The 21,286-nt window shown below is 45.8% G+C and overlaps 1 protein-coding gene across 2 annotated transcripts in view; it reads left to right on the forward strand.

Moving 5' to 3' along the window:
* Nucleotides 1-20,638: 20,638 nt before the first annotated feature.
* FAM3D (FAM3 metabolism regulating signaling molecule D) overlaps nucleotides 20,639-21,286 on the forward strand; it is an 81,549-nt gene continuing 80,901 nt past the window's right edge. For both annotated transcript variants that reach the window (XM_060402288.1, XM_060402287.1), the window contains exon 1: nucleotides 20,639-20,945. The gene's annotated coding sequence lies outside the window, so the exon portion shown is untranslated. The remainder of the gene's footprint in view (nucleotides 20,946-21,286) is intronic.

Raw genomic sequence — 21,286 nt, forward strand, 5'->3', positions numbered from 1 at the left:
ACTCTTCCAGAAAATTACCTTTTACTCTCACTTCTTACTTTCCGATTATTTAGCTACATGTTCATCAGGTTGCAATAACTCGATACACATTGCTAGCTCTCTCTGCACTCTGCATACTGCTGCCTGCCCTCTGCTGCCCCCTGGAAGTGAAGTATGGCTTCAAGCCTTGCTTTAGCCAATAACATGTGAGCAGAAGTGACGTGTGTCACTTCCAGGTGGGAGATAAAAGCTGGCACAGTTTGCCACTTGCTTCTCTTTCTGGCAACTGCAACATTCGAGGTGCTGATTTCTCCATCAGCCTGGGTCCTGGAAGGAGGAGAATAAAATGACCGTGGGAAAGGCAAGCCCAGTAGGCTCAACAGGGCTCAATAGTCTCAGTGGTCAAGAGCGGCACATCTTCAACAGAACTGTGAATGTAACTATGAAACATGAAGCTGATCAGAATCAAATAGATAAGAATCTGATTAAGTTTTTGAGAGAGTTGTAATAGCAAGAGAAAGCAGGAGTCTGGAGTAAAAATGTTTATGACTGTTGAAAATTTAAAACCACTCTTTGACCTCCAGCCTTCCTCAGATAGGAAGGAGGCTGAGAAAGCTGTTTGGCCCCCAAGGAGACACATCCTCCAATGCTTACTTCAGAGGAGGCCAAAGAAATTAAAGGTAAAGGAAAACTTCCCAGAATATGGATCTACATGGACAGGAAAGCAACAGAATCCAGACCTAATCAAGGAAGATCCCCCTCTTGCAGGACAGGGGCTGGGCCTCTACGTCTGCCAGCAAAATGCAGAACCGCCATGCAGTAGCAGCTGCTCCACCATCATTGCAGTTACGCTGCCCCTCTTCCACCAGTGTATTTTGGGTGTTATATGTAACTTGTCATTTTAATTCCCAGATCTCCGGATGAACAAAATCCATATTCAGACCTGACAGAGAGACCACACCCATTACCCTAAGACCCTGCTATCTAAGCTGGACACTGTTGAAGGATGAGATTTCAGATGTTTTCCCTGGGGAAAAGGTGAGTGTATTTTACCTGCAAGTTGGAGTACAGACCAAACGTTTGTCTAGCAGAAGTTGTTGTCACTAATGCACCTCACCAGTACGTCCAGCTCTTTGCCTCCCAGAGTGGCAGGGCTGCACTTCCTGTCCCTCTGGGGTTATGTGGCACCAGATCGTCTCTTCTGATCGTTATTTAGTTGCTCAGTCATGTCCGACTCTTTGCAACCCCATGGACTGTAACACGCTGGGCTCCTCTGTCCTTCACCGTCTCCCGGAGCTTGCTCAAACTCATGTCCATTGAGTCAGTGATGCCATCCAACCATCATTTGATTGGTGAGCTGCAAGTAAAAGTGATGGGTCACTTTCCCACTGAGCATTTTTCTTGCCTTCCTAGCATGGACATCTGCATGGGTCTGTCAGCCTGGGTCCTTGACAGACTATGAGTGTGCTAGTGAGGGCAAGAAATAAGCCTTCATTGTCTTGAGCTTAGAGTTGAGGGTTGTTTCTGCAGCATAACCTGGTTCTCACGGAGATTCTCTTGGAACCAAGAATCTCATCTCTGGAGAAATTCTAGTTATTTACGTTACACAGTTCTGATGATGATGATGTCATGCGCCTTCCTCAGTGAGCTAAAACGGTGTTGAAATCCTCAGATACCAGCCCAAACCCCTAATCAGTAACTCACTCTCACTAACTCTCAAGAACAGCTAAGGAACTTTCATTGAACTGCCCTCCTGATGAATAGGGCTTCTCTGGTGGCTCAGACAGTAAAGAATCTGCCTGCAACGTGGAAGACCTGGGTTGGGAAGATTCCCCTGGAGAAGGGAGTGGCTACCTACTCCAGTGTTCTTCCCTGGGGAATTTCAAGGACAAGAGGAGCCTGGCAGGCTATAGTCCATGCGGTCGTAAAGAGACAGACACAACTGAGCAAAGAAGTTAAGGACATGGTAGAAAGAAAAATCTCTCAGTGTGTCTAGAATTAGAAATATAAATAACTCTGTTTTAGTCTAAAAGTGGTGACTTTAAAGCAATTACTTGGAGGGAGGGTCAGGATGGGAACACATGTACACGCATGGCTGATTCATGTGAATGTACGGCAAAAACCGCCACAATATTGTAAAGTAATTAGCCTCCAATTAAAATAACTTTTAAAAAATAAATAAAGCAATTACTTGGACTTCTAAGAGTGCTGAAACCTTCCAAGCTATACCTGGCACCATTGTCATTGGTATTGAGATGATGCAAACATTTCACAGTTCTCTAGTCCCCTCCAGAGTAACAGTAACAGAGCCTCTGTTCCTCTCACCCTGACCGACCAAAATGTAGCCCAGTTCTTCCTGGGACCCCCGAACAGGACTCGCTGGCTTTACCATCCAGCTCAGTCAGCTGCTTGCTGAGGCCCATCTCCGAATCCCAAACACTGCCGCTCCCAAGGGTTTAGTTACCCTTCTCACTATCTGCAAGACAATGAGATTTTGGGGGTGTCTCCAGGCCTGAGAAAGTCCCCTAAGGGGAGAGGAAGAGCCGCCTGACCCCTACAGCCCAACCTGCAACTCCCCAGTCCTCTCTTTAGCAGGGAGGCCATCCTTCCCAAAGGTCTGAACCACAGCATCCTGCATCAAAGAGTTTGTAGCTGTGCACTTCCCCCAGCCGGGCGAGTGAATGTCCCCCTGTTTCCACGTCAGGTACTGCAGAATAACAGCCCAGCAAGTGAATGCCCCCACTCCCATATCCACGTTAGATACTGCAGAAAAACAGCCCAAAAAGTAAATGTCCCCCCCCCACCCCATATCCATGTTAGATACCCCAGAATAACAGCAAAAATGGTGCTTCAGAGCCTGTGTTTTCCATCAGATGTCACCAGCTTTAAAAAGGTGTCATTAAACTCTACCCCACTCCATCACCTTAACCATAGAGAAAACAGTCATTGAGAATACCACAGACCAGGCATTGCTTGCATTATTTAACTGTCACACTAGCCCTGAGGGGAAAGTCCCACTTACGCTGCACTTGGCAAATGCAAAAACCAAGGACCAGAGTCAGAATGTGATCTGCCCAAGGTTACCTAGCTACAGAGGGTAAAGGGAGACAAGGACCTGCCTGGCAGCACAGTCCACTCATTACCATGGCTCCCATCGCCTCCTATCAAGCAAACAGAATCACAGAATAAATTGCTGCCTATCAATACCTACCTTAGTCACCAATAAAGGTGCAAGAATGCTCCCGCACTTCAAAGTCAGAAAAGTTTCCAAGAAAGAGGGAAAAGTTTCTTGTGGGGAGAGAACCCAAGTACCAGCTTCTGTGTTGTCTCACAGGATAACTGTTGCTAAACTAGTAAAAATTGTTGCAAGCAGAATGCTACCTCCATTCCATGAATTCAGTTTTCTCCATTAAAAAGTATAATATTGGATGACTGTGCATTTTGTGTGTGTGAAAGCGAGGCGAGGAAAAGCCTTTACCCCTCTAAAATTGCAAATGTTGGTACAAAGTGTTGCATATTTATTAACCCATCTGCCACTACAGCATTAGAGGGGGAGAAATCTTACTATAAGCAATTTATTCACAGTTACAGCCTTACCACCTGATGTGCAAAGTCACAACACTCAGTAAGCATTTCTTATTGTGCTGAGTAATTTCGATTTTCAATTTAATTCATGACATTTTTAAAGACCACCAAAGTGAACATTTGCTTAGCAGTGCTTTGTCTTGTTTCCATGTTTCAGTTGAAAAGAATAATCACTAGTGCTTGAGGTGATCAAGACGAGTCTCTCACTGGCATTTGTTTTTTTTTTTATATGGACCGCGACTGCTTGAGGATTTAGAAGCCGGATTATGTGGTGATGAACATGGTGTTGAATCTGGCAGCTGCACCTCACCAAACATGACATGGCAGAGTTGAAAGGTGAGCTGGAATCAGAGTGCTCCCGTATTTTCAGGGCTGTCCTGGAATATAGCTGCTGGATTTAGTGAAGACTGAATCCAACTGCACTACAAGGTGAGGCTGTTTATCTTTCTTGGCAAAACACCAGCAGTGTGTATCAGCTGGGGGAATCTTTCAAAAATAACTGATCCCAAACGAACAATTAAATCAGGACTCAGGCAGACAGTCACAGCCAGCATGTGACATTCACACCTGGAGGAAGGAAGGTAGATAGGAACTCTGAGAAAGTGGCCTGTCTTCCTCCTCAGCCCTGCCCAAAATGTGAGGGGTGGGCTCTTGATTTGGAGATGCTCTCTGGGGTCGTCTGCCCCATCACAAAGCAAAACGAGAGTTCTGAGAGCAGAACCTCTGAGTTCCAGTGTGACCTTGGGCATCCAGGGAACTGTAGCTGCCGCCCCGCTGCCCTTGGCGAAATGATCAGTCTTGTCTCCCTGGATGTGTGTGCTGGTTCCCTACTGCTGTGTACCAGTCAACCCCAAAACTACGTGGTGTAAACCCACAGCCAGGGGACTGCTAATATGCTTACAGAGCCTGTGGGTCAGAAATTCAGAGGGGTCGTCAGCCGGATAGCTTTATTCAGCCTCGTGACATCCTGGGCCTCAGCTTGAGAGGTTCAAATGGGTGGAGGCAACCAGGGTCTGTGACTGGAGTCATCTGGAGGCTTTTTCGTGCACATGTCCAGGGCCCTGACAGGCTTACTTGAGGGCTGGGCTGGGGTGGAACTGGAACTGTTGACCAGATCATCTACACGTGACCTCCGCACACGGCTTAGGACTTCCCGAGAGGGACCCTCCAGAAAGCAAACAGTGCAGGAGACCCGGGTGAGAGCTGCACCACCCTTTCTGAGCTCAGTGGCTTCTCTCCCAGTATACTCTGCTGGCTACACGTCAGGTGGCCCAGGTTTAAGGGCGCTGTGGCAAGGCCACACTGTAGAAGAGCATGAGCAGTAGGAGCTGTTGCTGCAGTGATCTTAGAACAACACCATCAGCTATAGGATGCCCAGAGCATGGCCATCTCCACCTGGGTTTCCTGCCCCAGTTCCCTGAAAGGAAAGTGTTGAGAAAGAAAGAAAAGTCCCAAGGAAGGAAAAATCAACAAACTACTGTGCGTGTCATGGCCGTTAAAGTTTCATAGCGACACCCGTCCCCAAACCCCCAAGACTCATCTAAGTCCCATGACCCTCCTCTCTCCAGCCACACTGACCTGCCTTGGTTTCTCTCACTCGTGTCTGGGTTCCTCTGCCCCACGGCCTTTGCCCCAGCCTGCCCCCTCCCCTCTTCAGCTTGTTAATGCCCATACATCCTTTGGATCTTGATTAAGCATCACTTCGTGAAAAACTTTCCTGAGCTCCCCGACCAGATCAAACTCCCAGAACAGATACTCATAGCCCTACACACCTTATCACGACTATAATTTTGTTTTAATATTTAGTGTCTTATCTCCTTATCTTATCTGTGAGGTCAGTAACTCTATTTTTGATGACCATTGTAACCACCACCATGACCCCACCCCCACCTCACGTACACACACAATTAGAGACCTCCTGGCCCAAAGAAAGGGCTTAATAAACATTTGTTGGAATAGATATATATGGTTGTTGAGCATCTCAGGCCCACCAGACACCATGTGAAGGGGTAGAAACATAGCAGTTACTGAGATGATCCCACATCTGCCAGATTAGAACTCACAGCTAGCCTGGGAGACAGCCCATAAGCAGACCTGTGGAATGCTGTGCTGAGAGAAAGGTAAGGTACTCAGCCTAGCCTAGAATCTCAGGCTTTCTTGAGGAAATGAGATTTCCATGAAACCGTTCTCTCCATCACACCACCCCCACTCTTCATTCCCCACCCACACCCCCAGCCAAACTTAGGGTGAGACCCCCCCCAAGGAGGTTCTCGAGTCCCTCCTTTCCTTTAGGAGCAAATAATTACTCCTCTGTAATTTACATTTATGGTGTTGGTTGTGGGATGAATCAGTCTAAGCCAAGAAAAAAGTATAAATATGTGTCTCAGTGTGAGTAGGCCTATTTAATGTTACCATGTACACTAATTAAGTTGTATGTAACACGGAGAGTACTTTGATATTGTTAAACTTAATGATCCACTGCTTAAAGAGCATAGACACATTTGCAGTGAAATTATAGTCCGTGCTGTAATGCCTAGCTGGAAGAATGCCTTCCAGTAGATTGTTTCCAGACCTCTTAAAGCACCAACTTGAAGTAGCCTTGTCCAAGCGACAGTGCTATCCTTTAAGCCATCTCATTGTTTGCAGGAATGTTTTCAGCCTGTGCACACAGCATAGCTGAACGTCAGAGCTGTTGATGAAGTGTGGAGTTATCTTACTGACTCTTGGAGACCAGAAGGTTTTGGGTGGCCAAGGAAATCTTCAAAATCATCATCTTGTATCAAGACCATCACCTTCAAACGTGAGCTCAATTAATCTTCATGACAACCTTCTAAGGTATTTTTATAATCACTTGATGGATGAGGAAACTGAGGCCAGGAGAGCTTAAACAACTTTATTCATTCCCCCGTTCACTTCAGCAAACAACTTTCACATGGCTGGTGTGTGCCAGGCCCTGTTCTGAGCACTGGGGCGTCAAAAGAGAACAAGTCAAAGGCTTTGTCCTCAGAATGCATTTATCCTGGGGGGCATCTGCATGGACCATACCAAGGGGGAATGTGTTGGAAAAGAGCTGGCTAGAGAGGAACCCCCAGGGAAGGAGGCTCCCTCATGAGAGGGTGAGGTCAGGAGAGCCCCTAAGGAGACACAGGACCAGAGATTGGAAAACTCAAGAGGGGCAGACCTGGGGGAAGGTTTCCAGGTAGAAGCTGTTGCAAAGCCCTGGAGATAGGACTGCACTTGGCATGGTCAAGGCAGGGGGCCGGAGTGGCTTGCAGGTAGTGTTGGAGGAGGGAAATGCCTGGGAGCTGGATTCTGCCTGGCTCCAGAGCCCATGGTCCAAACCACTGTGCTTCACAGTCTCACAGCCCAGCGAAATAACAAAGGGAAGCCTGAGAGGGTTCCTGGGGAGAAGGGAGCCAAGCCCTGGGTTCCAGCTCTTCTGGGGGGACACCTGCTCCCAAACCATGAAGGTAATGGGGGAAAGAGAGCTGAGTGGAAACTGGTTCTCCAGTCCAGTCCCAGGCAGGCGAGAGTCCGTTTTTCAAACTGAGCTGTTGACAAAAAGACACCTAAGGGGGTTGCAGCTGAACAATCTGAGCAGAGCACAAGGTCTTCCATGCCTGCAGGGCAAACTGTTTGCTAACACGAGTCATTATACATTTCATTTAAGTAATGTGATAAAGCATCTACTGTGCGCCAGAGAGGCACTGCGTCTGGTGCACAGGATGCATGCTGCCCCCACCTGCACAGAGCTGACGAGCAGTGGGACCCGGAGGCAATAGAACCCAACTCACTGGGGACATCTGATTCGGGATACAGGAGCATGTGGCAGAAGTAGTTTGCATCAGGCAAACAGTCAAAACAGCAGCTTTCCCAAGAAGCGCTGGGAGCAGTCACCCTCAGCAGGGATTTCCAGCCTCGTCTCTCCATCCACAGACTACAGATTCCAGAGTCCCCACTAGCAGCTGTCAACAAGGGAGAGGGAACAGGGAGGGCACTCAAATGTTTTATAAGTGTTCTTCACTAGAATTATGGAAGTGATAGGAAGTCAAGCTAATCCTTGGTTAGTCAGAAAGTTAATCAGACCATTGCCCTGCCTCTGTGTTTATCGATTAATTGAATTTGTACTAGAAACAGTTGTAACAGGTGTGCCAGGACACCCATAAAAAGAGTCACAGTTTCTAAACATTATTTCCTCGAATAATCGAGCTTAAATAGCAAAGCAATGTCTTTTAATCCCCAGTCCCACCTTCTCTTACCAACACACACACACACACACACACACACACACACACACACACCCCTAACTTCTGCTCCTGAGATCTTAGCTTTCAGTGTTATTTTGTTTTTGACCACATCCCACAGCATGTGGGAATCTTAGTTCCCTGACCAGGGATTGAACCTGGACTCCTCTACATTGGAAGGGTGGAGTCTTAACCGTTGGAACACCAGGGAAGTGTTATCATCAGTATTATCATTTCACTGAGAATTCTAAAACTGATCCGAGCTTACTGGCTTGGCTTTGCAGGTGGAAGAGACCAATTAGATTTCTAATCAACATGATCTTCCTTAACATACCAAGAGCAGGCTGGTGGATGGGACCAGAGTGTTCTCACTGTGCCGGGACAGGGAGGACTGGAAATGTGGCCAAAAAGAAGTAGAGTACCCACCCCTTCCATGCAGGCAGTGGAGGGGGACAACAGGAGCAGATAGTGATGTCAGGGTGGGGCTTCCCCCTCTGGGCCCAGGCCTCAGAATGGGGAGGGGTCTTGGCAGGTGCAGTGGCCCTGGGTCAGAGGACTTGCCTACTCCAGACTTGTTGCAGGAAGGAGGATACTAGCAAGAGGGATTCTGGGAAGTGGACAGACACACGGTGTCTCTTTTTGACCTTTCCTGAACTCTTCGGGTTGGTGGTGGCTTATTAGTTCTGGATTCCTTATCAGGATCTCCTGTCATAAAACAGCTCATGCAAATGGCTACTATGGTGCCTGGCCAGGGTGGGTGGTTTCGATCAGTGTGCTTCCCCTAACAGACTCACCACTCTGGGTGTGACCAGCTCTTGGGCTGATCTGTCCCAGTCCCAAGATACTAGATGCGCCAGTGTGGACACAGGGTACAGGCTGGAAGGTCAAGGGGGTCAGGAAGTCCATTTCATTCATACAGTAGGCCCCCACTGTGTCCACCTTCCAACTGCTGCTGCTGCTGCTACTGCTAAGTCGCCTCAGTCGCGTCCAACTCTGTGCGACCCCATAAACGGCTGCCCACCAGGCTCCGCTGTCCCTGGGATTCTCTAAGCAAGAACACTGGAGTGGGTTGCCATTTCCTTCTCCAATGCATGAAAGTAAAAAGTGAAAGGGAAGTCATTCAGTCGTGTCCAATTCTTAGCGACCCCTGGTATGTAGCCTACCAGGCTCCTCTGTCCATGGGATTTTCCAGGCAAGAGTACTGGAGTGGGTTGCAGCATGAGGTATTATTAATTGGCTCCATTAAGCTTCAACCCTCAGTGGCAGAAGGAGGTTATGAGGAAGACCAGATGGGTTATAGGAAATAAAGAAGTGGTGTTTTCTTTCGTATCTTGGAGTTGCATTAGTGAATTTTGTGGTCTTCGAAATGCAAAAAAGCAAAATGGCTGTCTGGGAAGGCCTTACAAATAGCTGTGAAAAGAAGAGAAGCGAAAAGCAAAGGAGAAAAGGAAAGATATAAGCATTTGAATGCAGAGTTCCAAAGAATAGCAAGGAGAGATAAGAAAGCCTTCCTCTGTGATCAATGCAAAGAAATAGAGGAAAACAACAGAAGGGGAAAGACTAGAGATCTCCTCAAGAAAATTAGAGATATTTTCAAGGGGACATTGCATGCAAAGATGGGCTCAATAAACAACAGAAATGGTATGGACCTAACAGAAGCAGAAGATATTAAGAAGAGGTGGCAAGGATACACAGAAGAACTGTACAAAAAAATCTTCATGACCCAGATAATCACGGTGGTGTGATCACTCACCTAGAGCCAGACATACTGGAACGTGAAGTCAAGTGGGCCTTAGAAAGCATCACTACAAACAAAGCTAGTGGAGGTCATGGAATTCCAGTGGAGCTATTTCAAATCCTGAAAGATGATGCTGTGAAAGTGCTACACTCAATATGCCAGCACATTTGGAAAACTCAGCAGTGGCCACAGGACTGGAAAAGGTCAGTTTCCATTCCAATCCCAAAGAAAGGCAATGCCAAAGAATGCTCAAACTACCACACAATTGCACTCATCTCACACGCTAGCAAAGTAGTGCTCAAAATTCTCCAAGCCAGGCTTCAGCAATATGTGAACCGTGAACTTCCAGATTTTCAAGCTGGTCTTAGAAAAGGCAGAGGAACCAGAGATCAAATTGCCAACGTCTGCTGGATCATGGAAAAAGCAAGCGAGTTCCAGAAAAACATCTATTTCTGCTTTATTGACTATGCCAAATCCTTTGACTGTGTGGATCACAATCAACTGTGGAAGATTCTGAGAGAGATGGGAATACCAGACCACCTGACCTATCTCTTGAGAAATCGGTATGCAGGTCAGGAAGCAACAGTTAAAACTGGACATGGAACAACAGACTGGTTCCAAATAGGAAAAGGAGTACGTCAAGGCTGTATATTGTCACCCTGCTTATTGAACTTCTATGCAGAGTACATCATGAGAAACACTGGGCTGGAAGAAGCACAAGCTGGAATCAAGATTGCCCGGAGAAATATCAATGACCTCAGATATGCAGATGACACCACCCTTATGGCAGAAAGTGAAGAGAAACTCAAAACCCTCTTGATGAAAGTGAAAGAGGAGAGTGAAAAAGTTGGCTTAAAGCTCAGCATTCAGAAAACGAAGATCATGGCATCTGGTCCCATCACTTCATGGGAAATAGATGGGGAAACAGTGGAAACAGTGTGAGACTTATTTTTTGGGGCTCCAAAATCACTGCAGATGGTGCCTGCAGCCATGAAATTAAAAGACACTTACTCCTTGGAAGGAAAGTTATGACCAAACTAGATAGCATATTCAAATGCAGAGACATTACTTTGCCAACAAAGGTCCATCTAGTCAAGGCTACGGTTTTTCCAGTGGTCATGTATGGATGTGAGAGTTGGACTGTGAAGAAAGCTGAGTGCCAAAGAATTGATGCTTTTGAACTGTGGTGTTGGAGAAGGCTCTTGAGAGTCCCTTGGCCTGCAAGGAGATCCAACCAGTCCATCCTAAAGCATGTCAGTCCTTGGTGTTCATTGGTAGGACTGATGCTGAAGCTGAAACTCCAATACTTTAGCCACCTCATGCAAAGAGTTGACTCATTGGAAAATACCCTGATGCTGGCAGGGATTGGGGGCAGGAGGAGAAGGGGACGCCAGAGGATGAAATGGCTGGATGGCATCACCGACTCAATGGACATGAGCTTGAGTGAACTCCGGGAGTTGGTGATGGACACGGAGGCCTGGCGTGCTGTGATTCATAGGGTGGCAAAGAGTCGGACACGACTGAGTGACTGAACTGAACTGAACTGATACATTTCTTGTCATCTATCCACTCTAGACTGTAGAATCCAAGGGACTCCAGGCCATGGCTGTTTTGTTCAACTTTGATCCAGTGCCTAACCAGACCAGACACAAAACTGACCTTCAAGTAAGTCATGAATGAACATACAAATGAATGAGGCCAGCCTTGAATTCTTCCATAGCTAATGCACATTAGAATGGTAAAAATGAGAAGCTATGAGAAGACATTTTATTGTCAGACTTTAGTCATAGCCAACATTGGTTGTTCTACGCAATATCCTCCTCCCTTTCATCTTACTTCCAACTCTGGTTTGAACAGCAATGTTAGAATACTCTCTCCCAGAATTCCAAGTTGCTGGAGATGACCAAGTCACCAATTGTGGCTAATGAGGTGTCAACTAAAGTAAAGGAAGTAGGGCTTCCAGGAAATTGTTGTCTGCCTGATAGCAAGAGACAGACTGGCACACACCTTTTTTTTTCTTTCTTTCTCTCTCTCTTCTTACTCCCTCTTCTTCCTAACTGAAATGCAGAAGCAGTGCCTGGAGATGCAACAGCCATTTTGCAACCATAAGGGTGATCAGAGTGCTTGATTCTTCCTGGAGCTGCTGCTCCAGCCCTGGGCGGCACCCTCCAGAACATGTTACATGTGAGAAGAATAAACTTCTTTTTCTAGGTTTATTGATCCCAAACCATCCTTGGAAAACAGGATTATATGAACTTGAGAGGGGTAAAGGTTATGTCATTTTTACAAATCTCAAACTTGAGATGAAGCATTCCCTTCCATTATAAATATGGGCAACAGACTGGAGCAGTATCAGTGATGCCTGCAGACTTTGTCTCTGGAAATCACAGATGTTCTCATTTAACATTGCAGTTACTGTCTTTATCTTGATTTATCACTTGTAGTTATCACTGTTTTGAGGTGGTTTGTTATTAGACTCACTGCTTGATCTAGTTATTTAATGCATTAATTTGAAAAGGACATATATTACTATGTCCCAAATTTGTATTTTGGAAAAATATTTGATAACTAGTTCAATATAATTTGTTTCCATCATAGAATTATTTTATTTTATGCATATAAAAACATTCTTTTACAGAATTTCCCTGCCTACCAAAGGAGGTTATAGTTCAAAAAAGGTGCAGAACCTCGATTTTGTTGAGTTAAGCACTGTGATCAGGTTTCTCTAGGAGGGGACTGCAGAATTCCTAACTGATTCCCCATTTTCCCCAACTGATTCACAGGCAACCCTGAAGGGTGATGATTTCTGGAAGCAAAAATAGAGACTTATGAATCAAGAGCAATCTTTGCAGCTCCTTTCCCTTCAATCTTACTTCTTTTTCCTGACCCTAAGAGTCCCCTGTTCAGGTGACTTCAAAGACCTGACAGGAAGGCACACAGCGTCTCCGCTGCCCTCACAAGTCTTCCTGCTATTCACAGGACAGCATCCAGCTGATGAGGTGGAAACTGGCCTCCTTCTCGTCAGTATGCGATTCCCCTGGGGCCAGTAAAGTTTCAGAATTAATGAAGGCTTTACCCCATGTGTGCTGTCATTCTCAGACAGCACACACACCCCACCCCACCCCATCCCTACCCAGCAACAACCGTGCAAGCCTTGCGGCTGTTCCCATGCTTTATGGTGGCTGATGTCATGTCTTCCTGCTGGCGTGATTTGTGCTCTGATGGTTATCCAACTTGGCGTGACCAACCCCTGGACGACCTGTCCTTCATCACAGCTGCCAATCCACCCCGAGCATTTGTCCAGACCGCAGCCTCTTGGCTTCTTGTGACATGACTCCCACAGGCCGACCGGGGAGCCAAAAGAAATCGTATGTCACATCTACAGGGTGAGCAAAGGTCACCTCTTCTCTGTGGCAACAGAAAGTCTGCCCCAGGGAGATGAATTGATTATGACCACTTCATCATTCATAATGCTGAAGGCCAGTCAACTTTCTTTTTCTTTTGTATTTGGCCATAGTACAGAGCCAGAGACTGGAAAGGAAAAGTCAGAAGATATCAGACACCCATGGGAGGCCTGGCGTTGACAGTGGCTGGTAGACATGGGACCCCAGTAGAGTTAAGGTCACATACTGCCCACAGGCTGGGATCCGGAGATACATATGCTGCTTTCATGCTTTTTAAGGGCACTGAGTCTGGTGAGTGTCCTTCTCAGAGGCTTCCTGTGTGCTATTATGCTCCTGGAGTTAGACTGTGAATGTATTAGCTGTCTACGGCTGTGTAACAAATTACCCCAAAACTTGATGGCTTAAAACAGTAAACATTCTTATGGTCAGGAACCCAGGAACAGTTTAAAGGGCCTCGGCCTCACAAGGCTGCAATCAAGGTGTCAACTGTAACTATGGTCTCAGCTTACGCCTTGTCTGAAGGCTGGACTGAGGGAAGATCTGCTTCCCCACTCACTCACGTGACTGTGGGCAGAACTTAGTTGCTCCTGGGCCTCAGTTCTTCATGGGCTGTTGGCTGGTTTCCAGCCACATGGGTTTCTCCTCAGGGCAGCTCACAGCCTGGCTGCCAGCTTCACTCAGAGAAGGTAGAGGGTGGCAAGATGGAAGCCAGAGTCTTTATAACTTGATCTCCAGAGTGCCATTCCTTCACTTGTTACATTCTGTGCCTCAGAGGCAAGCCACCGGGCCCAGTTCCCACCCAAGGAGAGGGACTCACAGTCACGAAAGCATGAGTGCCGGGGAGCAAGGGTCACTGGGACCCATCCAAGAAGCTACCCACCACAGTGGGGAACCTGGGGAAAGGCTGTTCATGTGTTATTCGTGCACTGTATTTTCTGAACCCAATTTCTTGTGCTTCTGTCTTCAGATTGCATGCATACAGTTCCTAACTCCAGTGGTCTTAACCTGAAATCCATGAGCTTTGGGGGAAGGCTCTAGAAACTTCCTGAAATTATGAGTCAAAGGTTGTCTATACATAGATTTTTCTGGCAAGAGGATCTGTATTTTGCATTACATTCCCAATGGGATCAAAATCCCAAAACAACAGAGCCACTGCCCCTAATTTTTGTGAGACATCTGTGTTCCCAAAATGCTATCAGATGCTATTGGAGGACCAGTAGAGGAAATGGTTAACCACATAGCAGATCAGAGTGGGCAGGACTGGGCCGGCCCCTCAGGGCCATCTCATCCAACAGGTAGAGAAGCAGAGGCCTGTGGGGGCAGTGGAGGGGAGGTAAAGGCACTGGGCTAGGGCCACAGGGGGCCTGACAGGCTTGGAGGGCAGAGCCTGTTCTGTTTCTGCCAAGCTGCTGTTACTGCTACTTGACCCCAGTAAGCGGTAGTTCAATGCATTTAGATGGCCGTCTGGAAAACATGGATTTTTGCCAGCAAACTGGTGTTAATGTTGCTTCAGCACAGTGGCTTGACATGTAAAACCCATTCTCAAGTCTTCTCTTGCACTTTACATTGTTTGTTTTTGTTTTTTTTAATTTGTTTGACAAACCTTGCTTTATGCTTCTAACAGCCGTTCACTCTCCCTGGGACAGGAGATGAAAGGTAGCCACGTGGAAACTCATTACTTCAGGGAGAAAAAGGGGCTGGAGAGGACTGCTGGGGACCTTGATGAAGCTGCTTGGGCAAAGAAGCCCTTCTAATTAAACCAGATGCCTGACTGAATTGCCACAGTCAAAGTGTGTCGACTGTCACTACCCCCTCCACACACTTGAGATATGTGGCCGTGGGTGAGTTACTTAACCTCCCTGGGCCTCAGTTTCCCTGTCTGCGAAATGAGGATAGCAGTAAGACCCCTGCTTACCACAGGGCAGCGGGGAGTAATTAGATCAGGTAGGGGGTGCAAGGCACTGAGCCCAGCATGTGGAAAAACAGTCTGACCGTGTGCTCCCCGTTTCTGGATGTCTGCAGGCTCGGGAGCCTGGGCGTGACCACCGCTGGCGAGGAGCAGAGAGCTCGCGTTATTTCACCTCAGAGTCTGAACTTGTAACCAGCGACGTATATGAGAGTATGGATGGGAAGCCCTGGAGCCCAGGGACGCTGCTTTGAGTCTTCTCCCCCTCACCCAGTCATGACTTTGACCACACGCTTCCCCCTCAGGCCTCACGTGAGCGGGCCTGGCTTGTTCAGAGATGCTCAGAACCACATACCTGCGGCCCGGCCCGCCCCCTCCGCACCCACCTGCGGCAGACGCTGCGCATCAGTGGGGCGCCTGGACGGACTCATGAACAGAGCCTGAGCTTCTCCGTCCCAGAAAGGAAAGCATAACTCAAGGCCCCTCACAAACATGCTTTTTCTGACTGACCTGGAAAACACTGAGGATATTGACTGGGAGACAGGCCCCACCCACCCAGGGAAGGCTCTCAATGGGATGTACCCAAGGTGTCTGGTTGCTTACAGTGCAAACAGTCTGGAATCCATAGATTTACAGGGCCTGGCCTCCTAGAAGATGTTACATACCCTTCTTCCTTACTGGAGTATAACATAGAAATGCTTCATGGCCAAACCAGCCAGTAGGTGTTGCCACCACTGGCGTTGCTTAGTGGGTTCCTTTATTCAGTCTGGAGGAGGGAGACTTCTACTGTATTGGGAGGAGGCCTGGGGATGACCCTGGTGGTCCCTGGCTTCTCCTGGCTCCACCTGTGCCTGGTGCGAAATTAGGTTCTTAAACTTGTCTGTGCATGTAGATTCGGGGTAAGACCACTAGTGCTCTGAGTCAGTGTTCCTGTCTTTAGTGTAAGCTCAGCACCCTAGGGCTAAAGAGAGTTTGAGCTGTCAAGACTCTGTCAAGGTGGTGACCTTGGGATCAGGGCCCTAGGGTCTCTGCCGCATTGGACCTGACCATAATAAGTGCTCAGCATACATACCCTGAAATGAGTGTTGGTTGTTTCATCCTAGGAATTGACTTTCAGGCCCCTGACTATTCCATGGGGGGAGCAGGAGAGGCACTGGGTAAGGGGGAAGAAGGTATTTCCTTAAACCCATTTTGAAAACTGTAAGCTACCATGCAGAGTCCGTAGACAAAGTGATAGGGAGGTCTGGCTGGTGCTGAAGTGCTTCTGACGCAGTCCCAGCAGCTCAGTAGACTTCTTGCCTGCCCCTGCAATGAGTAATCCATGAGTTACAAAGCATTTACATCAATGACCAAAGCCATTATAATCCACCAATTTGAGCTGGAGAATTCTGTGGAAATGACCAATTTTTTTTATCATTCATGTTTTTATTAAAATAATAGACATGTAGACATTTTTATAAAACAAACCAAAACCTGCATGAATCTTCACCAGATCTTCCTCTTGAGCAGAATCTAAGCAGTAATCACACTAGTGAATCCACTGGACCACAGGCCTAACCTCTTTGCAAATAAATCAACATCAGAGGAATAATACAGCCCTCTTGAAGGCTGAAGTATTGCTCAGCTTGTCTATGTAGCTAAAATGCTGTCAAGGTTACTACCACTTATTTCCCAAAAGAGTAACAATAATAATAGCTGACAATTACTGGATGCTAATATGCACTTAAAGTGTTCATTGAATCTAGTTGAATCTTAGTAACAATTCTGTGAGGTTGTTTCTACTATTAGCCCCTTTTTACGTCTGGGAAAACTGAGGCTTTCGAGAGGTTAAATGTTTTGCTCGAAGTCCAAGAACTACGTAGTGATAGATCTGGCATTTATAAAATTATATCTAGTATTTAGGTAAAATAAATGACAAGTTAAAACACAACTCATTTAACTGCAGGTAATATCTTTAGCATAGAAATCTGAGTCTAAGCATGTAAAGAAGGTAGAATTCCCCTGAAAAAAAAGTAGGCGTATAAGCTACAGGTTTTGTTGTTGTTGACGGATAGCTGATCTGCAATGTTGTGTTAGTTTCAGGTGCACAACAAAGTGATCCCATTGTGGATATATATATTTATATATATATATTCTTTTTCAGACTCTTTTCCCTTATAAGGTATTACAAAATATTGAGTATAGATCTCTGTGCTATACGTAGATCCTTGTTGGTGGTCTGTTTTTTGTTAGTTTTATTGGAATATAGTTGATTCGCAATGTTGGGTTAGTTTCAGTTGTGCAGCAAAATTATTCATTTATCCATATACATATATTCATTTTTTTCACATTGTTTTTCCATTTAGTTTATTACAGGATATTGAGTAGAATTCCGTGTGCAATATAGTAGGTCCTTGTTGGTTATCTATTTTATATAGAGAAGTGTGTGTATGTTAATCCCAAGTTCCTAATTTATCCCTCCCCTGCCCCCACCATATTTCCCCTTTGATAACCATAAATTTGTTTTATGACAAATAGACTATCTGTGAGTCTATTTCTGTTTTGTCAGTATGTTCATTTATGTCCTTTTTTAAAATTAGATTCCACATATGAGTGATATCATACGATATTCGTCTTCCTTCTGTCTGATTTACTTCACTTATATAATAGCCTCTAGGTCCATCCGCGTTGGGCACATGGCATTATGCCGTTCCTTTTCGTGGCTGAGTAATATGCCGTTGCTTATATGCACCACATCGTCTTTACCCATTCCTCTGTTGATGGACCTTTAGGTTGCTTCCATATCTTGACTATTTTAAATAATGCTGCTATGAGCATTGGAATGAATGTATCTTTTCAAAATATGACTTTACCTGGATATATGCCCAGGAGTGGAATTTGTTCTCTGTAGTAACTGTAGCAACTTACATTCCCATCAATAGCGTACGAAGCTTCCCTTTTCAATACAAGCTCTTCAGCGTTTATTGTTTGTAGGTTTTTTGGTAATGGCCATTCTGCCTGGTGTGAGGTGATACTTCACTGTAGTTTGGGGTTTTATTAATTTATTTTTTTATTGAAGGATAATTGCTTTACAGAATTTCGTTGTTTTCTGTCAAACCTCAGCATGAATCAGCCGTAGGTATACATATATCCCCTTTCATTGTAGTTTTGATTTGCATTTTCCTGGTAATTAGTGAAGTTGAGTATCTTTTCCTGTGTTTTTTGTAAATGGCCAATTTTTGATGCATGTGAAACTCACAGAAATGGGATTTCTGTTAAAGAAAGGTCACCAAACTTATCCTAATAAGGAAAGATATTGAATACCTTTCCTTTTTGCCAATGCACATTAATAATTAACTTGGGATTTTTTTTTCAAGTATCAGAAGTGGTAAAGAAAACACAGCCGGATTTGTCAGCCCATTTATCTGGAATCTGCACATTTTTACAGCAGAAGAAGACACTGAACATGTGCCAAAGAGAGAGGAGGTAGAAAAACAAAATGAAATTTACATTTATTGGAAAATAATTTTCCTCAGCATTATAATAATCCATTAACCCCAGAATAAACCCAAAGTTAATGGTTATTATCACTATGAAGCAACATCTCACATTTTCTAAGGCAAACAAAACCATCATTAAAAACAGTGGTGTCTCCTTAGAAGCTCTTTAATGCTCATTTTTGGTGAAATAAAATCCATTACCCAGAGAAGGAAGTGCTCAATGTTAACTACAATCTGCACTTCAGTCCAGGGCCTGGGTGGCGTCACACACCTATTTTAAGAGGAGAAAAGCCCTGAAGTTGAATTATTGCCCGGAGATTTGTGTGGAGTAGGACACTGGGAAAGGACCTTGTCAGATCATATTCTGTATGTTTTACAAGGCATCTCCTAGTATACGTTTAAATCTCACAGATTTTATGCTAGGGCACCAGAGCCTTGGGCTGTAAGCACTGAGGTGTTAGAGGACAGAGATATAGTGAAATAAATGCTGCTGTCTTTTCGATCTCTGTCATAATTCTCTCAGCTTATAGAATAACTCTAGAAAAAAGAGCTTGTGTGTGTGAGAAAAAGAGAGACAGACAGACACGGAGATACACAGAGACAGGGAAATAAAGGAGAGAGAGAGTAAGCGAGGCAGGAACAGGAGAGAGAAAGAGAACAGGCATCTCATGGAAGATAGAGTTGAGGGCCTGCTGTATTGTTACTTAATTGTCTAGATCAGAGTTTCCCAACCTTGACACTATTGACATTTGTGTCAGACCATCCTTTGTCAGGGGGTGGCTCTGGGGCTGTCCTGTGCCTTGTAGGATGTTTAGCCATGTCCCTACCTTTACCTCCTAGAGACGTAGCAATAATATCCCCTGCTTCCCAGTCGTGATAATCAAAACTGTCTGCTGCCTTTGCCAGATGTCCCCAGGGGACAGAACCACCGGTATTGAGGACCACTGGTCTAGGGCCAAGACTGGGTCCTCAGGGGTTATCACTGCGGTAGGCAGGACATGCTGTCTGCTGTTCCATGTAGCTGGCTGGGTGTCCAGTGTCTACCCAGGAAGGAATCTGCTCAGGGCAGTAAATCTGACCTGCACCTACAGAAAACAAAATGTGATATCCAGAATCTTCCTATCTGTGTTAACCATTAATGTACTCTCAGACTTTCCTCACCCCCTACCCACAAAAGAGGACTCAAGCTTGGTCCAACGTATTAGAGTTCTCTCGAAAAATAGTACCAGCAAAATGCATATATAGAGAGAGGCAGAGATTTATTGTAAGGAATTGAATAATGCAGTTGTGGGGGCTTCGTAAGTTTGAAATCTGCTGGGTAGACTGGCAGACCAGAGACTCAGAGGAAAGTTGCAGTTCAAGTCCAAAGGCAATCAGCTGGTGGAATTCCTTCTTGCTCAGAGGAGGTTCAGTTTGTTCTGTTAAGGCCTTCAGCTTATTAGATGAGGCCCATCCACAGTACAGAAGGCAATGTTTTACTCAAAGTCCACAGACTTAAATGTTAACCTTATCCAAAAACAAAATGTGTGTGTGTGTGTGTGTGTGTGTGTGTGTGTGTGTGTGTGTGTATACTTTCATAGAAACAGCTGGAATAATGTTTGAGCATATCTGGACACTACAGCCCAACCAAACGGATACATAAAATTAACCATTAAAGCTTACTTCCTGGCTCCACCCTCCAAGGAGAGACTGGACCAGCTGGGTGGGGTTTAGGGGTGAGAAAACTAAGAGGCAAAGGGAGTGAAGAAGGGTAACAGGCAAGGGCAAGATCTGAAGGAGGATTTTGTTTCTTGTGTGTGGAGGGTCAAGGGTCTAGAGAACATCATGGCATGAGAAGATTTATAAAACAAAATTTCAAGGATATCAGTGAGCATTCTGTCATTATGAGACTGCTCAGAATAATACAAAGAAAAGAACTTATTTATAAAAGCACTTGATGGCGTTGACTATATGATTGTCATTGCAGTACCTTTTGGGGACTGAGCCACATGGGCCTTGGCTTTCTCGACATTACACATGAGAGGGGGCCACCACCGTACCAGAAGCTTCCTCAAGAGAGCCGTGGCTACGCCGGTGGTAAGCAGACTCCAGGGTGTTTACTTAGTCGCTCACAGCAGGAGAGCAGCCCCAGCTTTCCTCCTCCAGTCAACAGTGGTTTCCTCCCTTGCCCAGTGCCCCTGGAGAAGCCCTCCCGGTCGACAGTGGTTTCCTCCCTTGCCCGGTGCCCCTGGAGAAGCCCTCCCAGTCAACAGTGGTTTCCTCCCTTGCCCGGTGCCTCTGGAGAAGCCCTCCCAGCTCTTTTCACAGGAAGTGCTCTTGCAGTCCAGGCTGCTAAGGCGAGCGGGACTGAGGGGAGACACTTAGGTAAAAGAGCTGATGTGCTAGCACAAGAAAACTCATGAAAGAATCAGTCCCTTTTTCTACCAAAACACACATGTCTATATGCTGCTGCCCCTTGATGTCCTGAACCAGCTGAGGATCTGGGGATGCAATGAGCGCAGCAGAGCAGAAAGGAGAAAAGAGCCAGAGCCTTTAACAGTGTCTCTCAGCCTCTGAAAATCACCTTCTTGGATGTCTTGCTAATTGAGACACTAATTACTTTTAAGCCAGGTAAGTCTGTATTTTTTTGTTGTTGTTGTTCCTAATACCTCATGTCATTTGGTCTGCAACAACAGAGAAAAGGTAGTTCTCAAACCTAAAAAAGTTGATAATCTAAGAGAAATCTTATGATAATAGTGACGAGGATGACAAAGAATGATGTGGTGAAGCTGCTGCTGTTAGTCGTGGGGGATTGTGGCAGCAGCTATGGTAGTGATGGCGGTGATGGTGACGATGATAAAACTGGGATTGATGATGGATATAGTGATCCTGAGGTCAGCAGCTGTCACTTGTCACTGTCACTGGTCTGCTTCCTTTGTACCAGACCTGCTTCTGACCAGGTTTCCCAATTG

Source organism: Ovis aries, chromosome 19 (genome assembly GCF_016772045.2).
Source record: "Ovis aries strain OAR_USU_Benz2616 breed Rambouillet chromosome 19, ARS-UI_Ramb_v3.0, whole genome shotgun sequence".
Classification (NCBI taxonomy): domain Eukaryota; kingdom Metazoa; phylum Chordata; class Mammalia; order Artiodactyla; family Bovidae; genus Ovis; species Ovis aries.